Source organism: Peromyscus californicus, unplaced genomic scaffold, assembly GCF_007827085.1.
Source record: "Peromyscus californicus insignis strain IS unplaced genomic scaffold, ASM782708v3 Scaffold_15__1_contigs__length_86483966, whole genome shotgun sequence".
Lineage (NCBI taxonomy): Eukaryota > Metazoa > Chordata > Mammalia > Rodentia > Cricetidae > Peromyscus > Peromyscus californicus.
Genome location: NW_026294447.1, coordinates 21856419 through 21877509, shown reverse-complemented (window position 1 = coordinate 21877509; position 21091 = coordinate 21856419). Strand labels below are relative to the sequence as shown.

General features: G+C 42.6%; 1 protein-coding gene across 4 annotated transcripts in view; it reads right to left on the bottom strand.

Moving 5' to 3' along the window:
• The window catches only part of Arhgap5 (Rho GTPase activating protein 5), an 83125-nt gene extending 74617 nt beyond the window's left edge, over positions 1-8508 (bottom strand). The window contains exon 1 of one of the 4 annotated variants that reach the window (XM_052738513.1): positions 8400-8508. The gene's annotated coding sequence lies outside the window, so the exon portion shown is untranslated. Of the gene's footprint in view, positions 1-7747; positions 7866-8162; positions 8251-8399 lie in introns of those variants that run through there. The other 3 variants (XM_052738512.1, XM_052738515.1, XM_052738511.1) reach the window with 3 other exon arrangements.
• Between the last annotated feature and the right edge of the window lie 12583 nt (positions 8509-21091).

Here is a 21091-nt window from a genome sequence, read left to right as displayed (position 1 = left end):
AAAGGAGAAAATTTCATACTAAAAAAATTAGTGTAAACTTGATACAGTACTTCTGTTAATGGTGCTAGTTCTTGTTGACAAATTTATCAATGTTATAAACAAAAATAGGTAACATTTTAGCATATGTAAGATACCTAAGTAATTCAACAATGTAATACTTAGTAAAAATCAATCACGTGTTATTTTACTTTTGAAGCAAAATTTCTGCCACAAAAGCACATGCTCTTTAGATGTAATGTAGCTGCGAGAAGTCAATTCTATGAATTGGTCTTTAGATAAGACTATAATTAAAGTGAATGAAGAGAACCTTTCAAAACTTTACACAGTTATGTAGTAACTAGCTTGCAAAATCTCGAATTTCTGTTTTTACTCAGTCTCCAAGCTCCCAGAATACCTGTCCAGAAAACCTGACATACATGGGGAACACAATAAATTTTACCAAGTAATAAGTGACCCAACCTCCAAGCTCAATGCAAACAACTCTAAAACCATTATAAAATCCTCAAGTAAGTCCCAACTGTTGGCACAATTAATATAAATCCACACACTGCTGTAAGCCAAAAAATCTACAAAGAATATTTTCATCTCAAATGTCCAGCATCTTTCTAAGGCCTATAGTTTGATCACTAACATACACTATAGGTTTATAAATAGTACAGTATCTCCAGGAGGTGGAGGGTAAGGGATCTAAGCAGGGACTCTGGCTTCCTAAGCTCTAGTCAACAAAAGTAATTCCACTTTTATCTATTTCTATCTTTTGACATTTCAAATTACTGTTTGGGGTATGGGGGGGGGGGCAGGAGAGAGATTTCATCGACGAAAGCAAATCCAAGCCAGCTGAACTATTCCCAAACTAACTAATTGGAGACCTTACTACTTAATCTACATCTTTCTCTGATAACATGTTTTCCTATGCTTTTACAAGAAAGTTATTCCAAATTTATACTGGTCTGTTCCTTATTCTAGAGCAGAAATTAAAGCATACACCATCTCATTTCTGTTAGCCTGAGAGAACAAGCTGTATTGCCTATGTTTAGCCACTATCTGCTTAAGCTTATGGCAGAGACTCAACAGGTCCAAAGGCTCTAGAAATCCACTAAAGCCAGTACTATGAATATGCTCACCCCTCCTGGAAACACCAAAAAGTGGGAGAAGGAAATACTTTTACTCTCTGTATTTGTAATGCTACACAGAAGAGGACCCATCATTTTCATTATGTGAAGGATTGTAAGCAAGGTTCCACAATGTTTTAAACTTACATTCATTTTGTATGTGTGTGTGGGCATGTATGCCATTGGTGTGTGTATAGATCTGAGGAAAATTTGCAGAAGTCAGTACTCTCCTTCCATCATATGGGCCCTAGGGATCAAACTCAGGTTAGGCTTGACAGCAAGCACCTTTATAAACATTGAGCCATCTAAGTGGTCCTCGGTGTCATAATTTTTTTTGATGGGAAACTTGATGATGGGAATAGTAGCAAGCCAAATAATCACAGGAAGGGATATATTGGACATTTTTAAAAAGGTGTCAGAAGGTTAAAAAACATTTTCCACACTATATATAGACTCTTGCTGGTCAAGGTGACCCAATGTCTGTAATTCCATCATATGGGAAGCTGAGGCAGAAGGCACATCCAGTCTTGTATACACAGCAAGTTTTGGAATAGCCTGGACTAAAAGAGACTGCCTCAGTAACTCTAAAAAATAAACAAGCACAGTGATATGTACCTGTAATCATAACACAATCACAGAAAGCAAAGACAGGAGGATCAGGAATTCAAAGTTATCCTTGGCTAAAGAGCAACTTGGAGGCCAACTTGGGATACATGAGACTTTGTCTTAAAAATAAACAAATGCACGCCTTTAATCCCAGCACTCGGGAGGCAGAGGCAGGTGGATCTTTGTAAGTTCGAGGCCAGACTGGTCTACAGAGAGAGATCCAGGAAAGGTGCAAAGCTACACAGAGAAACCCTGTCTCGAAAAACCAATAAATAAATAAATAAATATAAAAAAAATTAAAAAAGACTTTCATACCACTAACAACACCGCCCCCCCCCCCCCCACACACAAACACATACACATACACCTTTATAGTACTAAGGAGATAAAACCAATGACATAGATCGGGGAGTTGAAAAACGCAGTGTAAATTCAAATAATGAAAGGTAAATTGCAAGCTGTAATAGGCCAATGTTTGGAAAATGTTTTTCCACAATGAGTTAGGCACTAAGTAGGTTTTGCATACTGTCTAATATCTGTCCTACTACTTACTTGAGAAAGTGATCTTGAGATATTATAATAAAACTTTATTTAGACACACAGATATTTGAAGTCTATATAATTTTCATACACTCCAAAATATTCTTACAATTTTGACAGCTATTCCACAATGTAAAAGGGCATTGCATTACAGAGAAATAAATAGGCCAGATTTGACCCAAAGGCCAAAGTTTATAAGGCTTAAATTTTTTATTTGTATTTTATGTGTTTAAGTATTTTGCCTGTATGTATGTACATGCACCACATGTGCATCGGTGCCTGTGGTAGCCAAAAGAGGGTGCCAGGCCCACTGTAAGCAGCCATGTATGCGCTGGGAATCAAACCCAGGTCGTCTACAAGAGTAGCCAGTGCTCTTAGTCACTGAGCTACTTCTCCAGCCCTGTGATGAAGAATTTTTGTGAGCAAAAAAGATTTGAATAAAAGATTTGATGGGGTTTGGTTTTCAAAGAGAAGACATTCCAGATGTGTGATTCATGTGGAATAAACTGAGCACAGCAACAGATAGGAAAGCAGACAAATACAGTTAGATACAAAATATGCTTAAAACATCCTTTAAAAGGGCAAACAGGAGGTAGATCTTGTAAAAGGAAACAGCAGAGTCTAAAAGTAGAATACAAGATGGAACCTGATGGGCTTACAAAGTCCAAGCACCTGAACGTCTCAGAACCGAGAAGAACAATGTTAGACAGAGAACTGCGTGCCTGGCACTAGACACATGAAATAAATGAGTCAGTGTTTCTCAATGGAAAGCTAATCAGTTTAGGTGTTATCTCCTAAGACACGGAACTCAGTAATGAAATGCGGTAAGGGCAAGATGACTAACGAGACCATAAAGTTCAGAAAATTTTAAGACCTCCTTGGTATTCTTAGAAATATCTGAAGAATCCCATACACCAGCCATTTCTTTAAATAGTCAACAGCCAAGCCAGGCGGTGGTGGTGCACGCCTTTAATCCCAGCACTCGGGAGGCAGAGCCAGGCGGATCTCGGTGAGTTCAAGGCCAGCCTGAGCTACAGAGTGAGTTCCAGGAAAGGCGCAAAGCTACACAGAGAAACCCTGTCTTGAAAAACCAAAAAATAAATAAATAAATAGTCAACAGCCGAAAAGAAGTGTCACCTTGGCTTTGAAAAGGTAAACATAGAAATAGTAAACACAGAATATTTAATCAGTAAAAGGGCATAATCAACAAGAAAATGGACAAACTATACCAAACCAGAAGCCAAGAATTCCCCAGGGCAATTTGATGTCAAATACAGTGAGAATAGACAGTTTATTTCTCCACGATCTCTTTATTACTCTTGTATTTTCTCCTAATACTTCAATTTACTCATGAGGTACAAACTGATGTTCTTACACTTGTACTTTGCATTTTCTTCTCACTTGCCAATCTGGCCTACACCTTCCCCACACTTTTAAGGTCCACAGTCATTACTACTTCAATGTCTTTTTTTTCCTCCTCACTATCCTTACTATATACTACTTTCAGATAGTACCTCTTTTATAGCAATTTCTTTATACCATATTTTATGTTTTTTTTAAGTTTTATTTAATGTGTACAGGTAATTTGCCTGCATGTATGTCTGTGTACTGAGTGGATGAAATGCCCAGAGAGGCCATAAAAGGTCATTAGATTCCCCTGGAACTGGAGTTACAGATGTTAGCTACCATATGGGTGCTGGGACTAGTCCAGAAGAGCAGCTAGTGCTCTTACTGCTGAGCCCAATCTCCAACCCTTTATATCAAATTTTAAATCAGCAATGTACTATCCTGTAGCCAAATTCACCTGTTATGTGTTTGACTCACATTTAAGTATTTTTATATTGCTCCATGTCTCAAATTCCTTCTTTCTCTCAAAATTATAAGCTCTAGGGGTGGAGACATGGCTCAGCAGTTAAGAGCAGGTACTGCTCTTACAGAGGCTGGGAATTTGGTTCCCAGAAGCTCACCACCACTCTAGCTCCAGGAGAGCTGATGCCCTCTTCTGGCCTCCAAGGGCATCTGCATGCACATGTGCATAGACACACACATGGGAAAGGGGGCTTCAAAATAAAGAATAAATAAACTCCAAGCAGGAGTTAAGGCTATAGTTCAAACACACTTTCTTGTATTACTGACAGTGCCCAGGTACTCAATAAATTTGCTAAAGTTAATAAGATTAATCTGAAGTTAAGAGATAAAATTAAAACTAAGGTTTGACAATAACTCTGTATGACAAAAAAGCTTGAGAAAAAAATATGACAAATTTTAGTCATGTTTTAACTATGAAGTCATAGTTACATATAACTTTTCCTAACTTCTAATTCTGATTAAAAGTTAGTGTTTTACTGCATAGCCTTGTGGAGAGTCAGCTTCCAGAACCCAGAGGGGGTAAAAAGAACTCCCAAGGTTTTCTTCTGTGAAGGATTCCCAGAGACAATGACAGAAAGAGTTGTTCTCTTCTCTGTCCCTCAGGTTCTTCATCTGGTTAGTCCTTTAGAGTTACTACCTCTAATTCATCATTTTATCCCCATGGCATGTTATTAAGTGCTAAATAAAAATAATCAGATTAATAAATAATATATCAGAGGTTTTAACACTTCTTAATACAGACTACTTTCATGGGTTAAAGACAGAAACTGCCTTAGTTTGGGAGGGAGACTTGCCAGAGGAAGTCTCAAGGCATGCAGGGGAAGGTCTGAAATTCAAAGAACAAACGTATTTTAAATTCATGTGTTGATTTCTTAAAAGTCTAGCCTTTCATTCTAGTTTGTTTGCAGTACTAGGGAATGTACCAAGGGCCCTGTCCATACTTGCTAGATAAGTACTCTACACCAACCCAACACACTAACATTTTTCCCTAGTTTGATAAAATCAACAAAGCCTTGCACTTAAAGGGCTCATTATACAAATTACCAAATGGATGACATATGACTTTATTAAAATTTCTTCACTATTCTTCTAGACACATTTCTTTCTTGTACTTAATATTACAAACACAAAACAACACTACAGAATGCTTCTTGAGTCAATTCACCACAGTGCCTTCCTGATGTGCAAAGAAAAACCTAGTAATCCAAATAAACAATTGGAAAAGTTTACTACAGTATTCATGAAACACACTTTTGTTCAATCAAAAAAGTTAAGGCCTAAGGATGTTGGCAGTGACAGCCTAGTATGCTCAAGGACCTGGGTTCAATTCCCAGCGGTGTGTGTGTGGGGGGGGGAGGGGGGGTTGTTACATAACTATTATTCAAAGCTGAACCATAACCGTCAATAACCCCCAAAAAGCAAATACAGCACTTTATTTCATAAAAAACCTTAACGTTCAAGGTGAAAATTATTGTCTCCAACAAAAGTGTGCTACATCTGCCATTCTAATGGGTCTCCAAAATAGTCAAGGTAAATACCATGCAAGAAAATCAAGATATTCAGATATTGGGATGATTTTGAAAGGAGCCGGAGATATAGCCCTGCGGTAGAGCATTGTGCAAGGTCCTGGTTTCAATGTCCAGCACCACAGGAAGAAAAAAATCTAATTACCAAAACAGTTTAAATGGAAAAGGGTACTTTAGAAAACTAATAAGCACAATTTTGTGACATTTTTTTTTATCCACATGTAACCAAGCCCCCTCTCAATGCTCTTAATAATGAATATGCAAAGAATGGTATAGGCATGCTGACCTGGGTTAAAGAATATACCTAGAGAAGACAACCAAATCAATAGTTATCTAATTACCTATACTGTTGGATTCTGCTTTAAATCAATCAGATCAATTTCTTGACATTAAAAAGCCCATATATCCCTAGCCTTTCAATCCACAATTTATATAAACTTCTCTAATGCCTTAGCAGGTTTTTGTGACCCACACTTATAACTTTCTTCCTCTGCTCTACCTTCTATAGGTAAGAGAAATGTGGGGCAATTACAAAGGACAAAAGAGCACAAAATGAGAAATTTAAAATTAAAGCGAAATTTCTCTTGAAGCTGTAGTTTACCTATAATATTAATATCAATATGTAACAATACTGAAAAGGAGTACCATGCAGTATAAACTGGAATTGACAGTAAAAACATCTCCAAACACATTTTACCTAAGTCCATATTGAAACCAAAATATTTTTCAGGAATGGTTGTTGGAAGAATCGTTTTAAGTGGAGATTGAGATAATTAGTCCATGAAGTGAGTGGTCTCCTCGATGCAGGTAAACATCTCCTAACATCCTGTTCAAATTGGATATTGGATTTGGATTTAAGTAGAGTGGGCAATTCCCACCTCAAACACCTGCAGAAGACACCATGCACAGACACCAGTAAACAGAGAGGCAAGTCACTGTTTCACACTGGACCAGTCTGAAAAATGCCCTTGCTTCCTACCTGCACAAAAGAAAAAGTAGACTGATAAAATTTAAGTTTAGAAAGGCTTCCAAAAAATCCTCTCCTCTCACTCTTTTGGTTCAGATTTAGTACATTTTACGTGTCATTTGCTAAGCGCTGGCCCAAACTGGATTTCCATCCTAGGGTAAAAGTACGAACGTCTCCCCTGCAACTTCCTCGGAATTTTATCAGCCGTCCTAAGAGTTTGTCCTTACTTTCTAGCACCCTTCAGCCTCAGCTATACACACACACACACACACACAGAGCTTGCACCTCACTTGCATTTCCAATAACGCCGGAGAGGGAGGGTGTGAGCGAGTGTATTTCTGTGTGGATAAGTGCACGCGCGCTCCCGAGCCGCTCCCCACCCCCACCCCGATACTTTTTTTTTTTTTTTTTCTTTGCTGGGAACCGAGGGAAATTTTAGAGGTTATTCCAGCGAAAGAAAACTCGGGATCAAAGCCCAGAGCCCCGGGGAGCAGCCCAACGCCACCGCACGGAAAGGAGTCGTGGTGTTTGGGTTGCGCAGTGCAACTTCTCACTCCCTAACCCCGGGCTGGGAGCAGATGGGAATGTGGCCGTGGAGCTAGGGAGGAGTCGAGGCGATAAGGAGGAAAAAAAAAAAAAAAAAGTGAAAGGGCCGATCCCCGGGAAAGGCGGTTAAGTTTGCAGCCCAGCTCGGGTTTCTGCGGCTCTCGGCGCCCCCCGCGCTCGCCCTTCCAGGTGGAACTCGTTAGCAGCCGCCGCCGCCGCCGCCGACCCCGCCACCTTCCTCTCCCCGCGCACCCTCCGGGCCCCGGACAAGTGAAGGTGGCGCGGGGGAGCGGACGCCTGGCGGGGCCGGCGCGAGCTGGGCGCCCCGCGGCAGCGGCAGCGGCAGCGGCAGCGGCGGCAGCAGGCCTCCGCCGACCCCGGCCCGGTCACCTGTGGAGAAAGCGGCCCCCGTCGCCGGCCTCTCTGCCCTTCAGCCGCCCGGCTCCCCGCGGCGGCCCGGCCCCAGCCCCTTGAACTGGTTACAACCGGCGGCGGCGGCGGAGGGCGAGCGGGCGGGCGGGCGGGCGGGCGGGAGGGGAGGGGAGCGGCAGGCCCCGCGCAGCCGGCTCTCGCGCTCCTACCTAACAACGCCGGGCTCCTCCGTCGCCTCCTCAACGGCAGCGGCCCCGGCGGTGGCGGCGGCAGCGACATTCCTGGGGAGCGCTCCCTCCTCCTCCGCCTCCTCCTCCGCCTCCGCCGCCGCCGCCTCCTCCACTCTCGGCTCGCCTCTCGCGCCCGGCGCGCTCCCCCCGCCCTCGCCGCCACACACGCCCCGAAAGCCCGAGCCCCGCGGTGGTGGCGGCGGCGGCGGCGGCGGCTCGCGCTGCCTGGGAACCCGCCCGCCCGCCGGCAGCGGCCGCCCCGACCCTCCCCCCGGCCCTCCGCGCCCGCCGTCGCGCTCCGCTCAGTAATGGCGGCCACCCGGGCTTCCCTCGCGCTGACGGCTCTCCTCTCCCTCTCTCCCTCTCTCTCTCTCTCTCCTCTCCCGAACTTTACCTCAGCATCTCTCCCGGCGCGCACCGCCGGAACGCGCGCCCTCGCGCACCCGCGCGCGCGCGCCCGGCCCCCCCCCCCCCCACACTCTCACACACACACACACACACACCCGGCCGGGGGCGGCGCGGGCAGCACGGGGGCGCGCGTGCGTGCCCGCCCCAGAATCTCTCCCCCCCCCCACACACACACACCCCTCCCCACCCACCCGCCCCCCGCCCCCCGCCCCGCGGCGCTCACCTCCGAGACGCCTCCCGACCCGCGCTCCCGGTTCGGCCCCGCCCCTGCCCTGGTCTCCCGGGAGCCGGGGAGGCGCGAGCGGCCGCGCCGGAGGGAGGGTGGGAGGGTGGGAGGGAGGGAGGGAGGGAGGAGGGGGGGGCGCGCGGGGCCGCGTCCCCGCTCGGGGCCCCCGGCTCCCCATTGGCTCCCGCCCCTCCTCCCCCCCCCCCCCGCCATCCCCGCCTCTCCCGGCCATTGGTCCCCGCTCCTCCTCCCTTCCTTCTCACCTTTTCCCGGTTACCCATTGGCGTGAGCGCCCTGCCTCCGCGCGCCCCTTTCTCCGCGCCTCGGCTCCGCCTCCGTCCCATCCTCCACGCGCCCAGGCGCCCGCACGCCGCCGCCGCCGTGCAGGGTCGCCGCGCCTCCCCCGGCCCTCTTCCCTGGCCTGCGTTCCGGCGTCCGGCGCTTTTAACTCCGAGTCCTGCGGAGGGACTTGGGCCGGTGTGAGCCGTGGCGAGGCATGGCCCGGGAGCCCAGCGCTGCTCCCCGATTAAGTCCCTCTAAAGCCTTGGAGGCTACGATCTCCCTCTGAGCACTGAGGAATGCAAAGGAGGGAAGAATGCACCGGAGCTCCGTGGCAGGACTCGCCTCGTGTGTGTGTGTGTGTGTGTGTGTGTGTGTGTGTGTGTGTGTGTGTGTGTGCGCGTGTGTGTGTGTGTGTACACACCGCCAGTCCTGCCTGCTAATGGAGCTACTCTCAGCCAGAAGCCAGAGCTAGACAAGGGCAAGAAGAGGAGTCCTTCCTCCGCGGGCACGACACAGAGACCCAGGCCCTCGATCCCTGGCCATTCTTAGGGAAGTTGAGTGAGACGCCGAGATTTGGGTGGTTTAGGGTGATCCCAAGGGCCCCAGCTCACAATCGGCTCAACTTCAGAAACTATCTGCCTCCTGGCTTTCATGATACTGCTTTAAAATGTATTCAGCCTTTTTTTTTTGAGACTTCTAGAAATATCACAAGTTCGGGAGTACGTTGAGCTTTCCATGTATTTTTTCTTCTGTGCATAGAAAGAGAGAATGAACGATAGAAATCACGGCCTTTAATCTCTGAAAAAAAACTGTGACTTTCCCAAGGTCACCCCAATTTTATACGGGGATGTTACAGGAGCTGCCAGAAGATAGAAGAATAAGGAAAAGCATAAATCTGCTCCAACTCATTGGTTCATGTAAAGTAATTTGGGGAAGAATTTCTCTTTGGGGAAAGATTTATTTCCTGCACTGAAAATAGTTTATCGGCAGTAAACATAAAGATGCTTTAGAATTCAAGTTATTCTTATGCTACATAAGGTACTGAAGCTAGCCAAGGTCGCTTTACTCTTATAATGGCATAGCTGCTACCACCCAGACCCAGAAGTATATTTACAGTTTTCTGTCAGGAAAGAAAACAAAAAGTGTCTGTTGGTACACATTTGTTAGAAAATATTTGTCAGTATATCTGTCAGAATATTCCAGCAGAAAGATCTGTTCGTTTGTTCCTTCCCCGTGTCCCTCCACTGTCCGAATTCCTCAAAGGTTAAAGTTAAAATAGTTTAAAAGCAGAGACGACATTTAATTTCTCTGTGTATAGTTCACTCCTTCCTTTTTTTTTTTTTTTTTTTTTTTGCCTTTAATCCCAGCACTCCTTCCTTTTAAAGGTAAGGGTAGTCTGTGGTCTGCGGATGCTTACAGACACTGCAAGGGGAGAGAGCTGAGGAGCATTTGCCATGGAGGGAACACAGAAGTTAGCAGGGAAGGAGAGAACTCAGAGATTTGGAAGATGAGGCACCAATCCCTTCTGTAGGCTTGAGCTGAATGTGTTTTGTGTATTTTTTATCTTTGTAGTAAAAGCCCTTAATGAATGGAGCCAGTTAAAAAACATAACCTGAATAAAATATCAAGTACTATAGGGTACCCATACTGAGAAAATTTTGGAATTACTTTTAAACAACCAGAAAAGTCTTTAATCGTGGGTATTTATCAGCATATCTGAAGTCAGATAAATCAGGACTCATAAAGGAAAATATTAGCATAAGAAGGTGTAATTTTCAGTTGTAGGACATGATACTAGGCGCAAAAAGGACTTGAAATCTAATTTATTAATAAAGGAACCCCCACCCACCCATTTTGCCATGGTTTTTCAAGCAATAATTTTCATAGCTGATATTTTTAGTCCTGCATCATCCATCTTGACTTAGAAGATCTGGAAATGTAAAAGTCTGCCTATTGTTAATAGTAAACTATTTACTAATTACAAAGTTACCACTGCTGTTGTCTGTCTGTTTCTTATTTCTCTCTAAAAAACGAGGCGTGGTCTTCTGTTGCCATAGAAATCTGAAAGTGGGGGTTAGAGGCCAGAGTTCTGTGATTGATAATGTCTGTTTATTTATAAGTGAGAGGCATTTAATAGTGTATGAGGGGTGCCATCCCATAAACCAGAGCTTTGAAACACCCTCCCCACCCAAAAGTGACTGTTTTCAGAAACATGAGGAAATGGTCTTGAAACTCATTCGTGGTACTGTGGGGGAATGTGCTGGAATAAATATTACCCAGCTTTCTCACGTCTATTACTCTTCTTATCTAGAATTAAAAATTTAAACACTTCTGCTGTACTGGATAATTAAAATCACCCAGAGCTTTGTTCTTTTTTTAACTTTGAGGGGGGGAAAAGGGCAGAATAACATTCCAGTCGGGCATTTAGGGTTTTAATTTAAATATTGGTCTGTACAAATGTCTAGTTCTTCAACATATCCTAACAGAGTATTAATTTGCATTGTTGTTTTTGAACCGAAAGATAAGTCAGTCATAAAAATGTTACCAGAATTCCACCTCTGTTGGAAATGCATGAACTCTGGTGTCCTCACAGGAACTTACCCTATAGAAGCAGTTCCACCCCCTGCTGGAATCTTTGCTCATAACAGCATTGTCTTTGGTAGCCTCCACCAAGAACACACACAAAGTCACACATAGGACTTTTCCACTGGTGACGCAAGTAACCAGTATTTTTGCCTAGCTCGCACAAGCCGGGTTTTCCGAGAAGAGCCTATCTCGGAATATTGTCTTGATTACAGGCAAAATACACGACGAAGATGGAGGCTAATGATAGAAATGGCTACTCAAAAGCACGTGCAATATTGTCTCGTTTCCTGCTGCATTTCTCAACTTGTTTCCAACCCTCCTAACCTAATCCCACCTGCCCACTAGAATCCTCTGTCTCTGACAGGTAAAACGGGTGACTCGGGAAGGCATGGCAAGATAGGGCTTTACTCCTGCAGATGAAAAATGATGGCATTATAAACAGCTCCCGCAGCCCTCTGCTGAGTTAAGATGCATAGGGCTTTCCTCATGGTTGGTTTTCTGCTCCCAATGATAGTTGAAGAAAGAGTGCTAATTGCGTCTTGGCCGTTCTGGTAGGAAATATTTTGACAATAGTTAAGGTAATCATGAGTATGGGGATGGGACAGAGGAGGAGAAATAATACATTGACCTTCCTGGCTTTGTGTTGCACTGAGCCTTGTCCTGTTGACTCTCCAGAACCATAATTTCAGACTGAAATCCCAAAGATGACATCAGAGTCCAGCTTCAAAATGTCATGTTCCTGACACTCTAGTCCAAGGATATAACTGAAATTGTCAAAGTAGCACTCTGCTATAAAACAATCACTATTTTCTAACAAGTATTTGTAATGCAGACTTATTCTTAAGGTAATAATAATTCACTCAGGTCCCACCAGCACAAATACTTTAGACAAAAAGGTCTTCAAGTTATTTCCCATCACAAAAGGGGGTATTGCTAGGCCATCCGGACCCTCCATTGCGTTTTTTTATGAAAGATCGCAGCTTGAATTTAATCAACCCCAATCAGGTTAACTCTATAAAGCTGAAAAATAATTGAAAAGGTGACTAAAGGAAGGATTCCTTGACTGTCTGGTCACGGGCACATTATTTTAATTTTTGTGAATTCTCTCATCCTTAGTGTAAACCAAATTCAGATTGTGAGCTCTTCCAGATGGAAATTATGAATGTGTGTTTGACTCCATACAATGATAAAATACATGATTATTGGTCCAAAGCTTTGTAAATATTTGCTAATATGAAACACTCTAGGTTTTATGGATTTCTAGGATTTATTACTAACAGAAGGATTTAGATTATGTTTTGAAGTACCAGCTGAGATAATCACTTTAAGGGGGGGAAAGCCTATAAAAGTTGATTTAGTTGTCCTTCCCAGCGTACAGCCCACACTTCTCCACATAACATCTCTCTGGTATGTAAGTGTGAGTCACTGGCAACAAGATAACTGAATCTGAAACATCAGGGGCCATCCTAAAGAACTGGTGCAGCATACGAGCTTGCTTTCTGTAATCAACAATAAGGTAGCTAATCACTCTGCAATTAAGGCTCTGTCAGTTCTCCTTATTATAAACCACTGTAGATGGTAAATATTTGCTTCGCCTGCCCATGCTTATGCATTTTCTTGAGGAAAAAAAGAAACCAAAAATAGTATGGTTCTTCGATTATTATATATTTCTAAATGCTTTTTTTGAGACAGGATTTCATGTCTTATCCTACATTTAGCTCTGAATACTTCCTCCTCCTCAGTACTGTTAGACAATAAGGAATATTAATCAAAGTCTTTCCATAATCAGGCTTTCCATCCCTCCTTAGCAGAGCCCAGAACAGGCCTATGTCACATACTTTGTTTCTAACTCTTGTTCATATGGGAATGGCTATTAAATAATTGCTTTTTGTTTTTTCTCATTAAAGTATTTACATTATTAATTCTGAGATTTTTAATATGACAAAATAAAAGTGATAATGTCAAAAAAATGTATGAAGCATTTCATGTGCCCCTTACGTCAAATAAGTCAAATTCTTACAAGATTAAGTTTAAATGGAGTTCATCGTTGTCACCACCACCACCACCATCATCATCATCATCATCATCATCATCATCTTTTCTGCAGGGCTGAGGAGGGAACCCAAGGACTCACAATGTTAGGCAAGCACTCTGTCACGGATCTATGCACCTAGCCCTGCAAGCAAATGTTTAAAAATATATTTTAGAAGCATATATTCACTGAGAAAAATAACCACAGTATTTTATGAAGAGTGAAGTCTCACTAAAAAGCAATCATGCCATAATGGTTTGTGTAAAAAGAAAAGGTTCACAAACAAGATGGCAGCATTATTGACCAATATGTTCATATTTAATCCACGCTGGGGAACTGTAGCTAGTGTTGGCTCTCTTCTTTTCCTCATTGGTCTTCTCTTTTCCTTTTATCCATTTACTCAGCTTCTAGGTGTTCCTTCCACTTTTCTGTCTTCTAGCTTTTAGCCTTTCCATCTTTCTCTTTGTCTCTTACAGGCTGGCCACTTCGGGCATTTTCCGATTCTATTTATGGTAACTCCTAGCAAAATGAAACAGCCTTGGTAAGCACATTATTGCCACATGTAGATTCTAGATAATATCGCTTCGATGGCTTTTTAAAGTTTCTACAGAACACACTATGCCAACCAAAGGACTTCCTTCTATTTGAGGATTCAACTCTACTTTTAAATTCTGAAGTCAATAGTGTTACCCGAGGCGGGAGATGTGGTTCAGTTGGTAGAGGGCTCGTCTAGTATGTATGTGGTTCAAGCGCTAGCCCCACATAAACCATGTGGGGCAGTCAGTGTCTGTGATCCTAGCACCTGGGAGGCGCAGACAAGAGGATCAGGAGTTCAACGTTATCCTCAGCTACACAGCGAGTTTAAAGCCAGTCTGGGCTACATGAGACCCTGTTTTAAAAATAGCATTATCCAGACTGAAGATGGTCTCATGGAACATCCACTAGATAGTTTTCACAAATGCTGATTAAAAAAAAAAAAAAAATGGATCCTTCCAGGAATTCCCATCTTTCTCTTTTGGAACGAAGGGTTTACGACAGAACATCTTTCATTCAGATGGTCTCCCATTTAGCTTTGTTGCACACAGTTTATTTTTGCATTCCACTATCCCATGTCAATGAGGGCTGCTCTTCTAAGCTGAGGCTATTCTTCTGCAGCTCTCTGTACTCGGGCATGCTCCTGAACACAGCGCCAGTTTAAGAAAAGAAAAAATGATCTTAACTACAGTGCAAAAGAATTATACAAATCTGTCGTGAAAGAGCACTGAACTGGGAAAGCAGAGGACCTCAGATAAAAAGCCCAATTGTAGCTCAGGTTCTGCTTGCTGTTGGGATCTCCAGAGGTCTTTAGCTGTATCTGTGCTTCTCCAGGCAACAGTCCTCTATCTACTCTGGTGTTATGTGGTGACGTTATCTTGAACAGTGAACCCACAGACCAGGCTTCAGTTCTTCCTGGTTTACTATGAATGTAACTCACCCACACCCACCGCCACACCCAGGACCAAGCTGTGGCTCCCGGCTTTGGCTTCCGTTTTAGTTTTGTTCTTCCTGCATCCCTCTCCACAAGGATTAAAAGTGAACCAAATGAAGCAAATTATAACAACAACAACAAAGCCGACCTTCCACTTCCTCACCTTCACTCCAAGTAAATGGATTCTCATTCAACCTCAATTCTAAAAGAGGCACGGTGCCTCGATCCTGTAATCACAGCACTTAGGAGGGTAAGAGATCAGTCATTACTACACATTCAAAGCTAGTCTGGGCTACATAGTGAATTTCAGGCTACCCTGGACTCCAGGGTGAAACCCAATCTCAAAAAAACAAAACAAAACAAACAAACAAACAAAAACAAGCAAACCATAGCCTAACCCCTATTCCATGTCTTTAGGTTTGGATTTCTAGACCTTTCTGAACAAACTTTTCCTGTAGCCAGAAGTTTTTCTCCAGTCCTGCCAAGCCCCTGCAGTCCCGTGGCCCACTTATAAAATAATCACTCAGAAGCTTATATTAATTATAACTGCTCAGCCATTTAGCTCAGACTTATTACTGACTAGCTCTTACACTTAAACTCAGCTCATTTCTGTTAATCAATATGTCACCACATGTTCCATGGCTTTACCTATGTGCCATTACATGCTGCTTCCTGGACAACAGGCTGGTGTCTCCTGACTCAGCCTTCCACTTCCGAGAATTCTCCTTGTCTGTTTATCCCACCTATACTTCCTGCCTGGCTACTGGTCAATCAGCATTTTATTAAATCAATTTACAAGAGCATTATCCCACAGCATTTCCCCTTTTCTGTCTAATCAGAAAGGAAGGTTTTAACTTTAACATAGTAAAATTACATATCATAACAATTATCAAGCAAGAATCACAGTTACAATATCTAGTCTATTTGTATTTTGTAAAATTAAAGAAAATATTCTATGTATCCCATATTTGTGAGTCTAAAAGGTTTCATATCTAATTTATCTTTTATCATAACCAAGGAAAATTATAACTATCTAATCTTCAACTACATCAAAGACCTCAGAAGGATATAATATTACCAAGTAAATAGGAAGAGCATTGTAAGCAACTTCCAAAATTCTGGAAATGACAGAGACAGCTGCCTGCCTAGACAGTTACCCAAAGTTCCTCTGCAACATTGGGGCATTCATCTTCAGCCCATAGGCCTAGTCTCTCAGTCATTTTTTTCTCTGTGTCCTGTAGAATGTCTGGAAGTTTCTTCTGTGAAGCAGGAACCTGAAGGACCATTTTGCCTTGCAAAGTTCAGTGGTCATTTTCCTGTGGGTCCTGCATTTTCCCATTTATGTTGTAACATCTACTGATTCATACCATCTTTCCTCCCCATTACCTTGTATTTTCTAAGATGATAGGTCTTTAAACTTCCCAAATTCATTCATTACTCTGCCTCCAAGCAGGATAGCTGAGTAACCCATTCTGGGTCCCAATAACTATGTTTAGTAATCTATTTAGGCTACATGTTTTCTATTTTTGCCATTTATGATAAGTTTTGTTTCCATCCTTACCTCCAGATAGCCACTAATGTACTTTTTTCCAGATACTTGCTTATTCTGGACATGTCATGTAATGGCATAATACTCTATGTGATCTTAAGGACTTGTCTCCTACTTAGCTTGATACTTTTGAGGTTCATACATGTTTTTAGCATGGTTCAGTAGTTCCTCTTCATTACTGAGTAGCATTCCATTTTATGACCAAACTCTAATTTGTCTGGTCATCATTAAATGCTAACCAACATTTAAATAGTTCCCATCAATTGCCCTCTGTGGGTAATGCTACTATGAATAATAACATACAAATATTTGTATGGATGTAAGTTTTAATTTGTCTTCAATGGGCAGTTAGTTGACAGGTTTTACAGTAAGCCTTTATGTTTAACCTTACAAGAAAATCCCAAACACTTTCCAAAGCATTATTTTATATTTCTACCAACAATGTATGAATGTTATAGTTGTTCCACACCCTGGTCAACACTCGTTATTACAGACATACAGGCTTGTATTATAGACATTCTAATAAGTATATATTGATATTTCACTATTGTTTGAGCCTGCATGTCTCTGTATGGTAAACGTTGCTGAGTACCTTTTAATGTGCTTATTAGTCACTGGTATCTCTTTAATGTATCTCTTCAGTATTTTGCCCATTTTAAAACAGATGGTTGTTTTATCATTGAGATGAACCTCTTTAGAGCTTACGTTGTTAACTGAGTTTTCATAACAAATCCTTAAAATGTTTCTTAATGCAGTGATAACGTTAGGTTTCCATTTTCCCCGTAATGCTTCCTACACCTCATTCCCATGTCTATATTTGCAGTGCTTGAGTTCTTCTGTAGCTAGAGTTTTCCTGCCTGGCCCATAGTCAGGACAAATCTCTGACACCCGCCAGTCCCACAGCCGCTCAGACCCAACCAAGTAAACACAGAGACTTATATTGCTTACAAACTGTATGGCTGTACCAGGCTTCTTGCTAACTGTTCTTACAGCTTAAATTAATCCATTTCTATAGATCTATACCTTGCCACGTGGCTCGTGGCTTACCGGCATCTTCACATGCTGTTTGTCATGGTGGCTGGCAGTGTCTCTCTCACTCAGCTTCCTGTTCTCTCAATTCTCCTCTCTGTTAGTCCCGCCTATACTTCCTGCCTGGCCACTGGCCAATCAGGGTTTTATTTATTGGCCAATCAGAGCAACAGATTTGACATACAGACCATCCCACAGCACTTCCCAACATCCAAAACTTGTAAAAGATGTAACATCACCAACTGAAACCTCTGTCCCTCGCGTGCTCTTAGAGTCAGTCTTCTTCGGTAGTACTTGGTTAGCTAGACTTGCTTTTGCTGCTGCTCTTCCTTGCACGTTACTCATTCTGTTTGGCTTTTTATTTATCTGCTTATAGAGATATTATAATCATTCTATCAGAAAATCTAGGTGAAGGACTAACATATGTGCAATATGCATCTGGGTCCACTTACTCTTGGGATCCTCATCTCAATATCCCAAGCCTTGAGGGGACTTCTGAGGCACAGTGATCAAAAGCCAGGGACCACAACCAGTCTCCTTGACACCTAATTCACAGCCAGTGCCTTTGAAACGTGCTTAACTCCTTTAAGCCAAGTACAATTTTCAGAGTGGTTCAAAGGGATCTTTTCAGTTCCTACAGCCATACCTTTGACTATTTTACAGGGCAAGGCAACATCTTGGCTCCAAAGAAATCCCACGCCACAGTGAGTTAGAGATGAGAAAGAAAATAGGTTACTGCTGTTTGGCTATTCACTTCTGATTTCCTCTGTGTACATCTTCAGTATGGCCTGTGGGTTTGTGTTATTTTGGTATACATCCCAAGTGTCTTCCTGATTCTAATAAAAGAGTGCTGGTTTTGACAGTGTCCTGTGTGTCTGCCTTGCCATGGGATGGGCAGCTGACAGTTCAGGTAACTTACATAAGGGTAAAACTCCCAACTCTCCCCACCATCTTATCAGTCAGCTCATGATGCCGCTCTGGATGCTGCCACAACTGCCCCTTAGTTAAACATTTTAAGTTAAATCATCTGAACAAAAGACATTTGCAGACGTATTCTCACCAGAAGCCTTAGCATAGAACCCAGCTTCTTAAACCATAGGTCCCAACCCCCAAAGGGGTCATGAAACTTAATGTTAGGATCATGAAATGCTGGCAGCCATATCCAGGTCTCTGAACATACAATGGCCAAAACAATAATTCAAAATCAAACGTCTATGGAAGCTGTTTGTGGCAGTGCTCTCCCGTGCTGCATCACATGACATCACCTCAGTCTAGATTCTAAGCCACTTGTGCACGTCACATGGTGCATGCCATACAATGCCTCCACTCAAACTCAAGACTCTAGCATGTCTTGAATTGCCATGCTTTCCCTGTCTGCAACAGAGTTTTTTTGCTCTTATAGAAACATAATGATTTCATTACAGGGAATGACTTTTAATGTTTTCCACTGTCATTCTTCAGCAGGTGAGTATGAAATTAGTGTATCTTTGGATTATATCATTATGCTTATTTTAAAAGTTGCTGTTTGAGCTCCATGAAAAGACCATTAAATTAATTTTTGGCTTGAGTGTGGGACAGAAGCTCCAACAATTTCTGAAGTGACCCTAAACATTTTAATTGCTGTTTGTTTCTTTGCCATGAGACAGTTATTGTTCTGTCACTGAGGGTGACCTGAAACACAAGTTCCTTCTGCTTGGGCTCCTGAGTGTCAGGACTGCAAGGTGCATCAATGCGTGGTGGGAGCTTGTACTATAGAAAAGTGAAATGTATTACTTATAAGCTGGCTATAGGCTAATCATTTCTAGTTTACCTTTAATTACTGAAATAATGCTCTACTTAGGGTTGGTATATTCTGAAAATTCAATTATGATTTTAAATTTGTATAAAAATACGAATAACTAAATAATCCAGAAGAAAATAAATAAAAACATTAACAGTAGCTATATCTGAGTCTAAAATGATGCACTCCTCTTATGTGTCTTACAAATTCACATGACATATCTATAAGCGCCCTTAGACTTGAGAAAAGAGCAGATATTTTGTAACATTGCACATGCTAATCACATCTTCCTGCTTAAAACATCCTTTATTGTATTTATTGAGACAGTATCATCGACATGAGTTTTGAGTCCTGGGTAAACTTTTTCTCTGGAGCACTAGTCTGTGTCACCCTCTCCTGGAACAACTATCAGTTCATACCCACTGTCTGCTGGTCTGTGGTGCCACCAATAGAGAAAAGGAAAGGCATGATTCCCGCCTGCAAGTTCCTCTTCTTGTTTTAGGACTAGTAAGATGTAGAGCTACAGACTATGGCTTTGGGTGAGGAACAAACAGACCTTTCCATGTCTGTCACACTACAACGGCTTCCTCGTTCATGATTTCTCATTCTAAACACAACGGGCCCAGTAAGATCTTTCGGAGGATGAAGATGTAAAGGACGGTAATTTCTCTTCTATCAAACTGACCACTGATTTACTCAGATAACTTCTGTGCTGAGGGTACTTGCAGAGCTCGTGGCTTGAAGGAACCCTGTTGTTTCCTCTTCTATGGTCAGATTTGTAGTCTTGTGGTTTTTGAGTTTTGACAGTGTTCAAGTTAGGACCATGCCACCGAGAGGCATAGAGGCCGCTCTGAGACTGAGTGAAGTCTTGTTTTAACTGGCATATGACTGTTTTTATTTGGGTTTCTGTGGAATCTGGAAGCCTGCAACTCGTCCAGAATAAGGGCATTCCACAAATTCCATTTCATGAAAGCCACACCTCTTTCATATACTGTTTCAATTTCCTTCAGTGTAACTCAGCTTTTAGCAGACATTCCAGGGAAGGTGACGAAGGGAGGCATTTCAAGATAAGCAGAACGGAGAACTCTCGCCCTGCAAGTCCTCCTGGGTGTGGGCAAAGTACCAGACACAGAATTATAGCAGCAAGGCAAAGAAAAATCACAATATATTTAAACAGTTAAAATGTCAGGTCTGTTAAAGGGAATTCACAAAATCCCAGAATTACAAAATGGCATTTATACATATACTAGATGATCTAATACAAATAAGATTCACACTTCTTCAGCGACGTGTACTGTCTCACATAGTTTAAATAAAAACCAGGTTTTGTGCATGGTCAATTTTTTTTTCTTTTAAGGCAAAAATTTATTTGGAACTCAAACACTGTTGTTGTTGTTGTTGTAGCTTTAATTTCTTGGAATGGTCTCCTGTAGTCCAGGCTGTGCTCCAACTTGCTAGTAATTTTGGATTATCCTGAGCTCTAATCCTCTGCCTGGATTTGGTGAATGCTGGGATTCCAGGCTCATGCCACCAGGCCCAGTGGAACAGAAACAGCTGCAAAGTGAAATAGAGGAACGCATTTCCACATGTGGGCCTCTCTCTCTCTCTCTCTCTCTCTCTCTCTCTCTCTCTCTCTTTCTCAGCTAAGATAGTGTCTCTCCACATAGTCCTGGCTATCTGAGAACTCTCTCTGTCACTGGTTCTCAACATCTGGGTTGTGACCCTTCTCACAGGGTCACCTAGGACCATTGGAAAACACAGATATTTACATTACGATTCATAGCAGTAGCAAAACTACAGTTATGTGGTAGCAATGAAAATATTTTTTATGGTGGTGGTGGGGGGGTCTCCATGACATGAGGAACTATTAAAGGGTCACAGCATTAGGAAGGTTGAGAACCACTGATCTATGATCTGGTGATCCGCTCAAACTCACAGTTTTCTTTTAGTTTTTACCTGCCTC